Source organism: Cuculus canorus, chromosome 16, assembly GCF_017976375.1.
Source record: "Cuculus canorus isolate bCucCan1 chromosome 16, bCucCan1.pri, whole genome shotgun sequence".
NCBI lineage: Eukaryota > Metazoa > Chordata > Aves > Cuculiformes > Cuculidae > Cuculus > Cuculus canorus.
Genome location: NC_071416.1, coordinates 13403078 through 13420897, shown reverse-complemented (window position 1 = coordinate 13420897; position 17820 = coordinate 13403078).

The following is a 17820-nucleotide window of genomic DNA, read 5'->3' as shown; positions in this document are numbered from 1 at the left end:
GGGCAGCTGTTCCAGTGCCCTATGATTCTTTCTGTGAAGAATTTTTTTCTGACATCCAGCCTGAACCTCCCCTGGCGGAGCGTGAGGCCATTCCCCCTTGTCCTGTCCTCAGTCACTTGGGAGAAGAGCCCAGCTCCCTCCTCTCCACAACCTCCTGTCAGGTAGTTGTAGAGAGCAATAAGGTCTCCCCTCAGCCTCCTCTTCTCCAGGCTAAACAACCCCAGCTCTCTCAGCCGCTCCTCATAAGACTTGTGGGTAGGCATGGTGCAGGGAAACTTAGCGATGCTCAGCTGGTGAGCGGGCATCACTGGGCATACTGCCCACGTGGCCCTCCTGTGTGCAAGGAAGATCAGGGACAGCTACATTCACAGTGTCCTTTGGGCAAGATGAGCTGCCCGGAGTCTCCCAAGGATGGGGCTGAACTGCAGCTGGGCAAGGCACACAACCTGCAGGGGCTGAGCACAGGGGAAACCTGCTTTGTCCCTGCAGTGACTCATGAAACCAAATTAAGCCTGTACTGCTTTACTGCTCCCTGGGGGCTGATTTAAGAAATTCTAGCACCTAGCAAAACCACTTCAACACATTGAATAACATCAGTTACTTCCAGTTTGCAAACCCTACCGGATTCTTCGTGTTTTTACAAAACCACTTATAGCCCGTGCCAGGCGGCTTGTTAATCTTGATTGATGCTTGCTCTTTCTTTAGAAGAGATGCGTTCAGACCCATAGGTCTGCAGCCTTCATACTCATTTATTTCCTGCCAACTCTGGTAAAGAATCTGGTGTTACTTGCCCAAAACATGTAATTTCTTCAGGGTATAATGGCTAAATCTTGAGTCTGAAGGGCTGGTAGTTGGTATATGTCAGTGCTTGCCTACGGCAGATAAAGGCTGATGCTGTGTCACAGCACAGGTGCTCTCTGCCCAAGGTATCCTAAAGCACTTTCAGGAAGAACACTGCCCTGCAATATTGACTACACCCAAATGCAAAGGAAGGGAAGAAGGCAGGATGGCCAGAATGTCACTCTTCAGAGCTCATCATCCAACACATACACACACAAACCCCACAGGAGCCCCTTACTGGGCACTGAACACCTAACAGCAGAGAGGGAAGGAGAAAAACAATTTTGTTTAAAAATTTTCTTTTAGAAACAACCACACAAACATGACTGCCTATAAATTTTACATAGCAACATTCTGTTCTTTGGATCCCCACCTCCACTCACATTTGGAAAGTTAAATAAAGCTAGTATCTTTTAAAATATTAATTAAAGTAAGCATTATATTGGGTCCCATGAATCATGATGTGTGTTCAATATTTGCAAGTGTCACCATGGTGAGGAGTTGCACCTAGCTACAGTGCATTAGTTATAAAGACTCATGAGCAATCACTCAGCCATTGCTGTTGCCTTCCCGAACTATAAACTTGTCTTCTGGTCTATGACAGCTCAGAGATCATGAAATAAAGCTTACAAGTCGATATGGCTATGTGAATTTGGCTCACATCAGCTGTAAAAGTTAATGTTGCAAATACAAAAATATCTACAATAGGAAAGTATTAGCTGCTAAATACACACATTGGCTGAGAGAAAATAGAAGTGAAAATAGGGCCTTTCACAGAAACTCAAGCCAGTAAATTAACGGGCAAGCGATTAGGATAAAATACGAAGTGTGAAAGCTCTAATGATCATAAAAACAGAAAAAGAAAATAATTTGAAAGTTAATTAACATGCTCTCTGAAGAGGTTCTGTAGACCCCAGTTTCAAGGTGTCTCCAGTGTAAGACACTTCAGGGACAGTGTCTTACAGGTTATATTTTTTTTGAAAGAGATATACAGAATGTGCTCCTACATTCACAGAGGTCTAGTGACACTTACAAATATTCAATGTCCCATGAAAAAGTAGCATCTCACGTCTAGCAAAAATAGCACTAGTTGTAATTTTAGCAAATTTGGATCCAAGTAGAAGACACTAGCTTTATTTAGCTTTCCAAATGTGAGTATGGGGAGATGTATTTATCATTCAATCACTGCCACCTGGTAGCCAAAGCATTTTGTATGAAGTACCTGATGTGGTCTTATCTGAGACCACTCACTTATCTAAGTATTTCTATGTTAAATTAATCACAAAAAAATAAAACTAAAATTGTTGAGCACAACATCTGGATCAGACTCTGCCAAATACCATTATTTTATCAGGTTGGCTTCCCCATGGCTTCTGCTGTGAGTAGGCTGTCAGTTCTCTTGCATGCTCTGTTGGGGCTGAGGTAATGAGATCAAGCCATTCCCCAGTGCTAAGCATCCGACCAGATGAACCACCCAGGCAAAGAGAACCTCACGCATCCCTCCTACTCTCAGCCCACTGATTATCTCAGATCATCAGTGTTTTGGACGACCGAATAAACAGGATTATCCTCTTCCAGTGCTTGTTAAGTCAAAACTGTATGGCGATCCTATTAGTGGATTGCAACAGTGTGAGTATATCCAAGCAGGAGATTATCTTTTGCTTGCTCTGTGGAGCTGAAAACAGTACCAGGAAAATTTTAATCTCCATGAAGGGAACACTGGAGCTCACAGAAAGAAAATTAAAATCACTATTATCATCCTTCTCAATCAGCTGCGTAGCTGAAAAAAATTATCCCAATTGGTAAAGTCAGAACCTTCTTTCATTGATATAGTACCAGAATTGGGATGCCGGTGAAAAAGATCTTAAATGCATAGCCTCTTTCATCCAAACTGATCCCAGAATGCTTTACAAGTGCTGCATGCAAATGGCACGTGGGATTAGCAACACACTACAGTGGTGTGCCTCTGTTCCCACTGAGGTTAGCAAGAACAGAAGTGGGACTTGACGTTGAGTAAAATGTGAACCAGGCTGGAACACAGCCAGGACACTGAGATCAAGACTCACATTCATTTGGAAATTGCTGGCACAATAGCCCTGTTGATCAGGATTTTGGGTTTATGTCTTGTCCAAAACAATGTACCAAGCTACAATGGGGCATAAAATGATGCCATTTTAAACATGTTGGTCATTTATCATTATTTATTTTTCAAGCACTCAAAGATAAAAATATTGAAAGAAAAAGCAAACGAGGAAATACCCATATTTAAATTAAAATCCTCTTAAATAAACTATCTTGGCTTTAAAAGAGTAGCAGGCAAGCAAAGCCAGCCAGCTCCCAACCTTTTTATATACATGCAGGCAGAAAAATAAATTCCTTCAAAAGAAGCTTTGAAGAGCATAATTAAGCATGAAAGTTACCATATATTAGATTATACATCTAGTAAAAAAGAGTCATTAGCCCTACAAATGGGCTGTTAATGATTTCAGGCTTGCCCAAGGCCATGAGCTAATAAACTAGTGATTAACCAGTATTTCTGTTGAAAGCTGGCAGCCTGGTGTCACAGCGCTCGCCCACAGCTTAGGAACTGCAGGAAAAATAAAATCAATGACAAAACCTCACCCTATTGGGGCCATAAAAAAACCTAAAGTTTCAGGCGGGTAAAATCCCTGCTCTGAGGCAATACATATTCCATCACTTATCAAAACACCTGATTTCCACTCCGTGTGCCGGGATTGCAAAAACATGGGCCTTCCCAAGTCCAAACAGAGTAGCCAGGAGAGCCCCTTCCAAGGCAAAAGAAATTCTCCATGATGTGTCCTGACACGGACCATGCCCAGGAGAGCCCCTGTCGCGAGAAAGCCACTGCTGGTACCCACTTAGGACACCTCCCTGCTGTTCTTGACCTTGGGAGCAGCTACCTCCTTCTGGTTTTCGTGAGCCTACCAGCCATTTATATGGAAACTTAACACCACAAAAGTGTGCTTGACAGCTTCCTTCAGACATTTCTTAGCAACTGGTAATAAAAGGAAAAAAAACCCAACCCTATAGGCCATTTGGTCAGCCAACTCTCCCTAAAGCACTCATATTTATTTTCGTCATCACAGTTTGAAGAGCTGAGGATGTGGGAACCAAAACTTACACAAAACAGTCCTCTCCAGGGCTGAAAACAGCAGAAGCTGCGAGGATGGTGCGCACCCACTGCTGTCAGGACTGCAGGATACATGAGAGCTGACACAGGCATTACAGATACTTGTGCAGGGCAAACTTTCTGAAAATAAAGCACAAGCATATGCACAAACCTCCTCTCGATAAAAGCAAGAGGTCATTTGCCAATGTAATTTTGGACAACACTTCTTCGCCAGCGTGAACACAGCACGCTGGGTAGCATGATTGGTCCAAAGTAACAGATAAAGGAAGTAAAGTTTTTCAAAGGACATAATTACTTAGTAGTTCAAAACAGAGAAGCTAAGCCATCCAGGAAATTGAAGAAAAAAGTTGTTCATCCCTCGGCCTCAGTGTCTTCACGAGCAGGACCAGCAAAGCCCCTCAAATTGGCTTCACCACAGGCATAGGACCACCATAAAATCCTTAAACTTTGAAAGAAGAAAAGCCCATCCATGCACATATTACAATCCACAGAATACTACAAAACTAGAGAGGGGCCCCAGGGACTGCAGCCAGCGTGGCTCGGCGGGGGCATGATTCACATCGCATATCATCTCCCGGAGAGCCCAGCGTGCCTTCCCCTCCACAGCCACCCCAGGAGGGCTCAGCTGCTCCCTTCATTGCCAAATTATCTGCCTTGCTTCTCTCTCTGGCTGATTTCTTCTCATCGCTCACTTCCTGTGGCAAAAGTGTAGAAACTGTGTTTTGTCACAGCAGCCCTAAGTCACGCCGGGCGCTTTGCTGTTTGCTCCCCGGAGTGTTGCTAATGGTTTGATCCGACATAGAGTTCTCACACTTAAAATAAATGGTATAAACACCACACTCTCCAGGAAGGTCTAAAAGCAAAATGAGATTTTTTTTTTTTTTTTATTTAAGGAAGCCTTTCCTCGAGTATTTTTTAATGCTTTTAAACAACCAGTAGTTCCAATGACTTTTTTTAAATAAAAAGACAAAATATTTTCCTCCTGAACTGTTCTCATGATTAAGGTCCAAGAGCTATATTTCCACATAAGAAGAAAAAAAAATTAAATTGGATGCTATTTCAGCAGAAACAATGGCAAAAACACCCACTGAGTGCAGTTACCAATCGAACAAGACCCATGTGCAAACTTGGGAAGTAAGTTTTTCTGGCAACTATTTACCAAACATTGAAGAATTCACTTTTTTTCTTAATTTCTACTTTCACTTTTTTTCCCCCTTAATTTCTACTTTCCTTACAGTAACATTTAAAGCATAAGCTCAGACGGGTTTGTCGAATAATCCATGTTACTGCATCATGTAAGTCATATGTGTGATTCCTGATTCTTGTTACTGCTACAAAAACAACACAGCTGGATCTCAGCAGCAGTAGAATTCAGATTCAGTATAGCAGTCATTGCCTTTCCCTGAGAATCAGACATTTCTGAAAATAAGCATTTTGGCACCCATTAAGGAACACGTTGAACACCTCCTTTAGTCACAAGCCCTTAAAATAAAAAGAACTTGTAAAGTTCCTACATACATCTATAAGAATTCAATCTGAGATTTTATTTAACTCTCCTTATAAATACTCAGGGCTAATCCTACTCTTACTGAAGTCAGAATATATCCAGTGCAATCAGTGGTGGCATCAAAGTGTACAACTGGACAAATAAGACCATAATTAAACATAAGAATGAAATTATTCCTATTTAACTGCCTCATCTGTATTTGTTGGCTTGTGCAATAGAGGTAATGCAAAGGGCACTGGAGATACAGTCCAAACTAGATCCTGAATGCTCTGAATTTCTCCAGTGCACACAGTTCTGCCCTTCAGTCACCATTTTTAATATTTAAAATGACCTTTGCAAATCTGTTTTGCTTTTAATATGTTAAAAAAAATCTTTCCACTGAAGCGAGTAGATTTTCCAGTGAACTCCAGCACTTAACCCTGCAGCATTTTGCTATTTCGAGATTAGAGCAGGAGTTTCAAAATTTGTCCCAAAGAACAAATATCTGCATGAAGTTATGATGATGTTGTACCCAGCCTAAGAGTCATCCTGGAATAGAAAACAATCCAAGCAATAATATTTGGCTCTGGATAGAAATTTTCCCAGAAGTTCAGGAATAATTGCCTCTCTTCTGCTAACGCTACAAATAATCCTGAGTTTGGGCTTCTGTGCGTGGCTCCTGGGGTCGACACACAGTATAATCTGTTTATATCATACTCTCTCCAGTTCTGTTCTGTTCCAAAGGTGACTTTCTGAAAGGGGCTAATCCCAGAACATTTTTACCTCCTAATAGATACACATGCCCAACTACAAATGCAAAATCGTGAGGCCTTTAGCGTTAACCTTCACAAAGAACTACCACAGATTTGCATTATTTCTTATTAAAAGCATTTCAGTTTGCTATTAAAAAAAACCTGGCAGGAGTGCTTTATTGCCACAGCTGACCACAAGACGGAAATCCCTTTCTGTAAGATGTCTCCTGATTAGGAAAAACACTAATAAAAAAAAATACCATCTTTTCCCAGGAAAGTGTTTTAGAAGAAGCGAATCAGGGCTTCTCATCCCCTCAGCAACCTGTTTGGGAGGACTCATCCAGTTCATGTTCTTTCTCCATCCAGGAAAAGAATTAGAAGGGACTTCAAAAAAGATGGGGAAGTTCGTGGACCTTCCCTTTGCATCCTGTCCTGCCTGGCAGCAGCTGAAGGGAAGGTGGGGGCTATGTCGCAAGCACAGCTTCCCAGACACAGACACAAGAAGGGTTTTACCAGCAGACATCTTACAGAAATGGATAAATCCTTTTACCCAGGTGGATAGCCAAGCTGTCATCAATTTCATTTATCTCACTAAAGTTTAATTTTATTTTGGTCAAACCCACGTCTTTTCCTGAGTTTTCCCTTTTCCAATAAGGGCAGTTTCCTTCACAAATCATTCGATGGAAATCCCCGGCTGGCTCTGACTGTTGCGAAGAAGCTCAGATACACCAAGCCAAAAAAGCACCATTGGCGTGTGTTCATTGTTTAATCTTGAAATGTGAAAGTAAAGTAAACCCTTTCTTCATACCATTACAGGGTTTGGTTTTTTTCAGAGCTAAAAAGTCCTCTGAGGCACAGTTCCAGCCACCCAAAGGCTGGGATGGCAGAGCTTGGAGTTCACTGGGATGCTATCTAACTTGCAACACTGTACCCTGCACAAACAAAACCACTAGTCTGGGATCTAAATGCTAAATGTCATTTATTTTTGTTATTGCTTATTTACAGAAATGTGCAGAGACTTGCACCGGGATGTCACAGGACGAAAAGGCCATTCTTGTCCCCAGGGACAGACGTCCCTTTCCCACCTCCAAAGCAGCAGAGGAAGCGCTGGTTCTGACACTGCAGGGAACCCCCACTCACGCTGCCACTGAACCTCGCCAAGCTCACTCCAGCTTGCTTTTGAGCAAACTATTACCCCAAAAGAAATAAAAGAATAGCTTCTATGTTTTTAATTATCTGATCGGGTTTTCCACTCTAAATCTAATAGACAAAGTAAGTAGGGAGCTACATTTAAAGACAGACATTTGCATTTGTTTTGCTGATTATAGTAGTTGCACATTTTACTTTAAACATCAATGGGCTGCAACTGCTATTCAAATGATATGGAAATTGCTACTTTATACTGAAATTTCCTTTAAGTGACAAAGGGAAGGATTAGCACACGGCTCTGTTCTTTTTTTCTTTTCTTTTAATTTTAATAAAACACTGTGGACAACTCTTTGATGGTTCATGAACAACACCTGTATCTTTTAATATTTTATTCACATCAAGTTACAGAATATTTGAATCCTTCTGTTTAACTGTTATGGCAACAATTTCTAACTAAAATATCCTTCTTTATCTGAAACACTGAATTATCTTCCTTTTCACAAGACCTCTTCACCATGAAAATATACATACACAAGCTATATGGATAATTATGCAAGGGAATTAAGGTACCAGCAATAATTTCTAATTATTTTCAGATTTATATGAAGCTAATCAAATGGGTGGCTTCATAGAGTCTTGTTCATATATATCCAAGAAACATTTCTCATGCGGTCAGTCCCGCTCAAGACTGAATTCCACCTATTTCTAGCAATGTACAGTAGGGCCACTACAAATGAGAATCAGACCACAGTGTGAACTTTTCCCACCAAAGCTTTCACAAGTAAAATCAGTTGCATTCCTCCAACAGTTTGCAGGATTGATCCTTTAATCCCTGTCAAGCCCCGCACCTTTTCATGCAATCTTAAAGAGCAACTTTTTAGTGAATTTTAAAGGTAAATTTCACTCTAGGCAGTAGAGGTGAAAGATATGAGGGATGTACAAAGACAGTTTCACCAGTCCCCCCAAAACTGATTAATTTTACAGAGGACAGATTAAAAACACTTCTCAGATTTTGAATGTTACTGCAAATCTGTTGCTATAGTAGAGAAACAGAGCAAATGCCTATCATTGGCTTCTGGCCTCTAACATACCTTGTTCCAAGAGGACCATCATCTTGTTCCATTGACTCTGCTGCCACAGAATCTTTGTCATGCCCATCGTGTACTTTAATCTGAACATCCCCTCCTAGCACAGCTCTCTTGAATCTGCTGAGAAAAGTGAAAGCACGTTACAAACAAAATATTTTTAAAATAATCCCATACGGACACACTGACAGAATTAATTTGTAAAACAGTTTGTCTAAAGGGAAGGTTTCTATTTTGATGTCAAAGATTTGAGGCTTCAGGGCGCTAGAATGCTCGGAGATCATCAAGTCTTGACCAAATCAGACTTTCCTGTTCTTGAAATTAGTTAATTTATTTACAAACTAAAATACTGAAGTCAATCACTGAGTTCTTTAATCACAGTGTTCTTTAAGCGTCTAGCATGTCTGCTGAGAAACTTTCAATTCTTCAGAAGAGAAATGCAGGCAGAATGATTAAACACAGCAATTGCTTTCTCTCAATAACAAATTTCATTGTGTCACTCACGATAGACAGCAATGCTGATCTAGGACTGCTCACATTACACAGGGGCACAAATCCTGCTCACCCCCCCCCCCTTGCAAACTCACTACCTTCGGTGGATTTTTCTCTCACAAAGATAAAAAGGACAACATGACTTCAAACCATTTGCCCTGCATTCATCACACTAAAACAAACACAACGGTGCCAGCTACAATATATTCACGCAAGAGATCTGATAACCATACTTACACTTTTGGTTTTGTTAGCCCCACATGAATATTTACGCACGTTTCCATGCTATGTCCCTTGGTTTGCATAGGGCACAGGTTGTCAGCAGCTGAAAGCCATTAGCATCCGACAGCTGCTAAAATAGCTTGTTTGAAACAAATAGGTGGTCCCGGGCATTGTGTAGCAGGCAGGTGATTAAGGCATCATTACAATCTCCATCTTCTTTGGCAGCTGCATGGACAAGAAGGGCCCTTCTTGCACTGTTCAGTCCTGCCTGGTGGAGGGGAGATTTAATTATTATCACTACATAATGGGTAGTTTGTAGAAGATGAAGACCTGACAGAAACAGATAGTGGGCAAACACAGGACACGGATCGCAGCCGATGAAATAATTACAATCCAAACAAGAGCGTGTGAGCTGGCTGGGAGCAGCAGATGTTGCTGTCCTTCAGCATCTCCACATAAAACATATGTTCAAATGTGACCTGGAAAAAGACAGCAGAACATTATTACAGGATGCTTGTGGGGTGATGCTCAGGGAGGAAACTGGGACTCTCACAGGGAAAATCCAGGGGTCTCTTGGGAGCAGAGAGGTGGAAGACATCCAGCACACAGGGCACGGACTGCATGGATGGATATTGGGAGGGACCAGGGAGGAAGATATCCCTTGGCCTTCAACCTACCAACATCCTCCCCTCCCAAACCTGTGACATGGATCAGATTCTCAGGTAGGGAATGGGTTGAGGAATTGTAATTGTGCTCAGAGCAAGAGAGAGATGAATCCTACGCCCTAGGCAGGCAGGGTCAATGAGTCCCCATCTCAAGTGGGCAGCCATGGGGAGCTGGTTGAAGTCCTACTCAGATTTAACCTCTCTTGGTGGAAAAGGTTGTGCAAACAGCAAGTAAAAGATGTTGCTCAATTTTTGTTCAAGTCATGGCATCTTGCTTTCTCAAAAACAAAACAAAACAAAAGGTATGTTTTGGGTAGAGATGAAATAGGGCAGTCAAATAGAACAGAAGAGAGTTACAGTGCGTACAGCCCTTTGGAGATGCTGGAAATGCTTGTCTTCATACCACATTATTCTATTCATTCCACAATCCTTCTATTCAAGGCTATTTCATAAGATATTTTAACAAAAGTTGATGTAAAAGCAGGAAATGTCAACATGTACACATCACTTCCTTTCAAACCATTTTCTTGGCAACCACCCTAGCTGTCTTACTGCAATCTTTCTTCCAAAAAATAATTAATATTTATTGTAATAAGCTTAACACTTAAAGAATTTATGAAATTACCTACATAGCACAAACCTCCAGATTTCCGACACTGTTGCTTTCACTGTACTTCATTCTCTTCTTTTTCTTTTCCAAAAATCCATGTGAATAATTATCTTTTTAAACACATTTATGCACCAGTTTTCAAAAAAAAAACAACAAAAGCCATACTCTATAGCAACATAACTGTGGTTTGTACAATGCCATGCAGCACTCTGTCACATTATAAATATCAATGTACATGAGCAGCTTCACTGCGTTTATTGCAAAGCCAGGATCAGACACTTGCAACATTTTCTTATTAAGGATAAATTACAAACAGCCCAAGCATGCTGGAGTGAGGTGGCCTGACAGGAACAGTGTCCAGGTGTTAGGGTTTCCCTGTTTAATATTGATATAGTCTTTCAAATATTGCAGCCTTTTCTCTGGAGACATATAAAAGGTTGAGAATCAGTGGGGTTTTTTAGTAGAAACATAATTCTTAGGCAATGTCCACCTGAAGAGAGAATTGTGACTTGATTTTTTCTGGGCTCACAAGAAGGGATGTCAGAATTACGACTGTATGCGCACATTACATTTTGGAAGCTAGTTTTCAATGCCACTTCACCCTTTCCCAGTAGTATCACCCCTGTAAGAGATCCATCCTTGTGCCAGTAGCTCTCAGGGCAGGCAGAGCGGAGCAGGAGGCTGTCTGTCTGTGCTCCTCTACCTCCTCACAGCAGCTCAACTTCTTCTAAGCACAGAGGGAATCTGGCTTTGATCTCCCAGCAGATTTTTTCCCATGTTCTGTGTACATAGTTACTATTATAAGCACAATCATGGTGAATGTTTGTGCAAATTATTAGCTCTTAAACTTCTTGGTACTTCGTACATCTTTGTTACTATATTTATTTCCCTTGTATTTTTGGATACGGTGAGTGTGGAATTATAGCCCACTCTCCTGGAAGCATATGCGCAATACGGCTCTAATTTATAAACCTCGAAGTTAATAAGAACAGCAAATATTTATGCCTAAAATCATCAGCGAAGGGCTGATCTCCATTATCCAGTCGTAGGGCTTTACAAGTGTTTATCGCTGCCTGTTTGCGCGGTGTATTTTTAAAACACGCACTGTTTAAAATATACACAATTAATATTAACAAAAACCTGTCATTCTCAGAGCAAGTGGCTGGAACAAGCGTTGCCTTCTGACTGGTGTGCAATGACCTTTTGCAATATTTTTAGGCACTGTCCCATAAGCAATATGGCTTGCATAAATTACTTCTTCCCAGAAGCAACATCAACCATGAGGAGGAGGGAGCAACATGGGAGGAGTTTATATCTTCTAATCGTGGGTAAAAGAAAATTACTCGGATTACTCACATCCAGCTATAAAGAAATCTAAAAACTACATTTTTTTTTCCATTAAATGAGATTGAAAGGTGTAATCTGTGGTATTTCTCCTGATTAAGATCTGGCTACTAAGTTCTATCAGTGTAATGGTGCCACCAGCAGATAATAGTTAGAACTGGTTTTTGCTGAAAAACCTAGACAACGATACAGATTTCTCTATGTAAGGTATTAAAGCTTCCAAAAATATATCCTTTGATTTAAAAAAATTTTTTTTTTAATAAGAATATGGAAGGTAAAACTTAGTTCTAAATGTGGTCTATCAGTCAATAAAACTTTAAATTCATAATTCTCTGTGTAAGTTCCTTATGTATTCCTCTGTGATTTATAGACAACATCACAGACTTTTTTATGATTAAAAGTACGTAAAAGCTTACGAGCTGGTCAGATACTGCAGTAAAAGGAGATTTAAATACCTCAGTATGAATTTTGCCTGTTTTCTTCAAGTATAAGTACACTGAGAAGAAGAAGATGTCCATTCCATTCAGGAGCATATTTCCTTTCACACAAGGAACTGGGAGTTGGATCATTGTTGCAGCAACGCAATTGAGTTAAACTCAACCGAGAAGTTACTCCAGAAAGAAATATGAATAGGACAATATGGGAATCAGATCAGTTATCACCAAGATAATCTAAAACAAGACTTCCATCAGCTGGTTTACAGGTTTTTAATGCAGGAATATATGTAGGAAACACACCTATTCTGCAAACCGTTACAGCCGTAGCCTCTCCCTGTGTTCCTCTCTAGTTTACTGGGACTAATCTGGAGCATCCCTCACAGCCCTGGGGGGCCCACAGTGCACAAAACCGCAGCTGAAAGTCACTGTCACCCGTTGTGCGCTCCCACTATTGCACCTGCATATTTCATTTTTCACACAAAAGGTCAAAAGCTTGCCAGCAGGCTGCCTGCCTTCTCAGGCACACAATGCACAGAGAAAAAGAACTCCAAGGAGCTGCTTGCTGTAATTTCCTGCAATTTAAGACTATTTATTTTTAAAACTTTTGCTGCCAGCCTCCCCATCTGACTGTCACACTCTTGCTGAATTTTATCATCAGAACATAGTAATTTATTAGAGAATAGATCCAAGCGGTTATTTGACTGTCTTGGTTTTAAATACTACTCAGCCTTTTTAGCTGCTCTGAATCCTCAGAGCTCTCTATAATTAATGTTTCTTTTGCAGAGGCAGTGAGGGGACTGGCTGTGCACAGCCTCTGTTAACCCTTTGCAGAGACCAATGTAAAACCACAGCGAGGGCTGCACTTGCAAAGGGGTTGCAACTAATGATCCACAGAATTGTTTCTACTTTTCGCATTTGAATATTACTCTTTTATACAAGTGGCTTAAATATAGCCACTATCTACCCACATGACTAGAAACTGGTCTGTGCCTGCAAATGTTAAACTTTACAGAAGTTCTCTTCTTTACAGAAGTTCTCTCCCAAAATGCCTTATGTGTGGGTGCAATTCCCCCCCCCCAACTATTAATGTTAATTAACAGATGGGGGGTTGCACCCACACATAAGGCATTTTGGGAGAGACTGGAACTTCTGTAAAGATTTTGTGGCAGCTGAAGGGTTTTGAGATGAGCAAACAGGAATGATCAAAAGAAAGGCTGAATTTTTGCAGCGTCAGTTATGTCGGCTGTAATAGTGGCACAGTAGGAAAACTGTATATGGGAGCCAGGGCCAAGATAGGATGAAGTATTTGAGCCAGAGGATGGGGTGGGAGGCAATCATTTGGCCTGAGAGCACCAGAAGAAAAGAATAAGGATGCCCAGGATCAGGCACACTGGTTTTCCCCTCTGAATTTGACCCAAAGCACCAAAGCCTATTGACAAGCAGTGGGCCAAAATGAAGTCAGCCCTATGCAGCCTGCCAGCACATACCTATCTCAACTCCAACCTGCCTCAATTCCCTGGCAACAGAAGGGTTTGAGTAGCCTTGCTTACATCAGCCACCTCTAGCCAGCTGACAGAAGCTCCTAAAACTGAGCCCTGAGAAGGTTTTATACTTGTAGCACCAAGCAGGACATCAAAAAGCAGTAGACTGTCCTTGAAAAGCAAAAATGAACCATAGACAGAGCAGTCTGGGCTGGAAGAGACCTTGAAACATCAGCTGGTCCAACCTTTCTTGGGAAAAGGAGCTTAGATGAGATTATCTAGCACTATGTCCAATTGCATCTTGAAAACTTCTAGGTCACTGCTATCCTTTAGAAATGCTCCTTTGTCCCTAGCACAGGTGAACGTTCAAGCCAGCCTCTGTGGCCTCCTGAGCAAGCTTAAACTGACTTGATAAATGGCCTACATCTACAGCAGCTTCCACACTTTCTTGTTCTGCGACTTGCACTGCAACCTTACTCCTCCACATTTTTCTCACAACTGAACAAGAATGAATACAAAAATATTTATGAGTAAATATTGAATTTTAGTCCTACACTAGAAGATAATCTTTTGTGCTCTTTAGGTCAATATTGACATAGTCAAGAAGAGGTCATATAGCAGCGATGGCAAGAAGTAAAACCCATTACAGAGTAAAAGAAGCACAAGAACGAAGACATTTTCTTCATATTAATCCAGGTCTACTCGTAGCTGTATATTTTTGCATTAGTGAGTTTTTCATAGTTAGGAGGGCTGACTTTGACCTCAGAGCATTCCAATAATCTGTTGTAAAACAAAACCACAGAAAACTTACTGTCTTTGATATTTACTTATGAAAAATTGTTACTGCAATTGGAATATTGAAGGGGCTGCTGTAAGAAAGCTCTGTCCTTTTCTGGGTGAACTATTTAAGGCTGTATCCTTGACTGAACCTCCAGCATTCTAGCTAATTTGACCATGTTTGTCTTCTACCCAAAGCACTCCCATCAAAAATAGCTGCCAGAGCTCCTGTGCAGCAGTTGTCTCAAAAAGACAGTCTCCAGACTTTTTTTTCAAAGTCTCTTATCAAATAGCTTTTAGTAGTGGCAGATATGGTTGGTGTAAGTCTGTTAGTTTCCATAACAAGAGTTTTGGGGAGACTTTCAATAGCGTATTTGAATTATAGACACTGAATGTATTAGAATTAAATATCAAGATCTATGGTGGGCACAAAGTACTGTTACCCATTTTGCTGAACCAGTGGCAAAAGGGATAAACTAAACAACCATAACACATAAGCTCAATAACAGAAGAACAGTCTGATAAAAAATGTTAAATTCTAGTCTGAACTACACATTTGTTATTTCAAGGGAACTTTTGCCAAAGGAAGCATGGATAATTGAATTTCATAGATTGCATGAATACTCTACTGTACTGAGTGGAGTCTGAAACCTATAAACAATTTATACAAATCAAATTCTAAATGTCCTAATCTACGTTGGCATAATTTTTCTTATGACTATGTCACTACCTACTTATTTAATAACAGTAAAGACAAGTTTAAATTAATTATTGCATGAGTTATATGATGTAAACCACTACTCTCTGATATTGCAGCCTTTATCACTGGGAAAAGTCCCATAGCAATTTAAATAAACAAAAAAGAAACACAACTGAATAAATTGCATCTGAGAACAAAGCTATATTATTGTAATACCTGCAGTGGCACATACTTTATAGACAGATACTTGTCTGTCCAATCACACTTTCATGGAGTTTGAGCAGAAAAATCTATGACGGAGGAAATCACAGCAGATCAAAAAAACTAAAGCAGTTTCCAGAAAATGGTCTTCTCCTCCTGCCTTTGTATAAGTGTCAGCAGGAAAGGAACATGCCTCAACATGCAAACCAGCCAGAGTGCATCAAAGAGGAACAAGCCTTTGTTTAAAGCAGTTTAAAGCAGAATAACTTCTTTATTCTGTCACCTTCTGGTAACCATAGAAAACTGATACACGGAACACACAGCCTGAACAGCAAATATAAATGTCTATTAAAGAACAAGGTCATAGGTAATGATTCTTTATGGAGTTTTGTTAGAAAACAGACACTGTGACTTCTTTCAAAAACAAACATTCAGCTTCAAATCCCTTGGACTGCTCGGAAAAAAAGAGTATTTTCCTTACAGGCAAAGAAAAAGTTTAGTGAAATAGGAAGCATTTGGTGGTATACACCACATTCAAACAAAAAAACACAATGTAATTTTTATATTATGAATTAGTTCCTGCCATCTTAAGTTCTCCTCAGTAAGCACAACCTACTTCTGTTTAAATTTTCTTATTCTTCACGTAATTAGTAAGTGCTAAAGTCCAGACTGACAGATAAAGGTGTTACTTATTTCCTCAGTTTCACTCGATGCAACCATGAAGCTTTTGGATTTTAGTCCTACCCAGCAAGAAACATGAGATTGGCTTTGTTTTGTAACAGTGCAAAGTAGCATAAACCAATGCAATTATTTTTGTATCTTTTTGTAAGGCATGAATATAAGCTTGGAACAGACAGTTAACCTAAAAAGTTGCAAAGAACAGACTGCTGTCAGTGACCAACACTATTCATAATTTCTTTCTAAATGAATAGTCGTGAAATATTCAGTTCTATTTTAAAGGAAAAGACATTCTTAACAGTTGAACATTATGGTAAACGTAAATAAATACACTTATGTGCCCAGTTTGTGCTGATTCCCTGGCCAGATGCATGTCTCGGGGAGCATGGGCTAGAATAGAACCAATTGCATCACTTCCTCACTCCCTTGCTAAAGGTCTTTGTATGATGCAGCACAAGGACTTATGTGCATTACTTCTTTATTAAGCAAGAGTAAGCATTTATTCAGGCAAGATATATTTTCTCAACTCAGAGCACTTAAAAACCCCCAAAATTTTCAATTTCCAAAAATAAGATTCAATAAGATTTCAATCACAAATCTCATCCTTTCCAAGCCTTGGAGAGACTTTTATTGCTTTCATAAACAATGATAGAACAACCTGAATTCTGAAAAAAATATTCCTCTCTGATCAATGATGTCAGTGGATGTTACATCAAGCAGCTTTGTGTGCACTCACAAAATACTGGCAGTGCTCAAATCCAGGCTTGCTTTCGCTCCAGGCGCAGTCACACACAGGCTGGGGCACACAAGATTTGGTTCATCTGGAAACACGCTGGGTACCAGATCACCACCCACCCTTGCCACAGGCTGAGCCACTGGTGCTTCCAAAAGTTATATCTACATTTTAATGCCTTTTGAGACACATAAATACCTTCACTACTGCTTGTGTGTTTTCTAAGAGATCTAAAAGGTTTTACCCTCTTCTCTGTCATTTACGAGTTTAAGAAGCCGAGGCCACAAGATCTAAAACTGCTGCATAGCTGTTAGGAGATTTATTCTTGAGTTTCAGCTCACAATAACAGCAACTATTGATATGCTGAGAAATTTGATGAGCTTTCATTGCCTCTCACTCCCCCGTATGAATTCTCATCCTAATGCTTTAGCACTGCTGATTTCTGTGCCTTGTGATGGGTGGAATAAAGATTTAATATTGTGACAGGGATGTTGCTTGTGTCCAGTCTATAACTGTTCACTCTCCAACAGAAGAATATTTTGCATCTAATTGTAAAGAAGTCACTGGGCAAACTTAAGAAAATGAAACAATAACCATAAGAAAAAGATGCATTCTCATATTGTATATTATTAATTATGTATATTCACTCATTCACATTGCTTAATGATACTTGTTGTGAAATAACAGCAGCTAATGTATTCATCAAAGGATTTAACACTAAATGATGCTTTTATGTTTAAATAACAGCTAGTTTGTTTCAGAATAGGACTATTTTATATGTTTCAGAATAGGACTATTTTTATAAAATTCAAAAGAGAACTTTCTCCACTTATATCTCAGGAAGGAACTTTCTTGCTTTAAGGCACAGGACCAAGTTCACTGTCAAGTATATATTTACAAACAGAATCACTGCCAAATGCTTTGTGATAGGAGCTGCATCCTCAGGGTGCAATTACAGCAATTATCTGGATGGATCGTCTCATCAGTAACCTTTGACTCATCTCCTACAAACTGCCA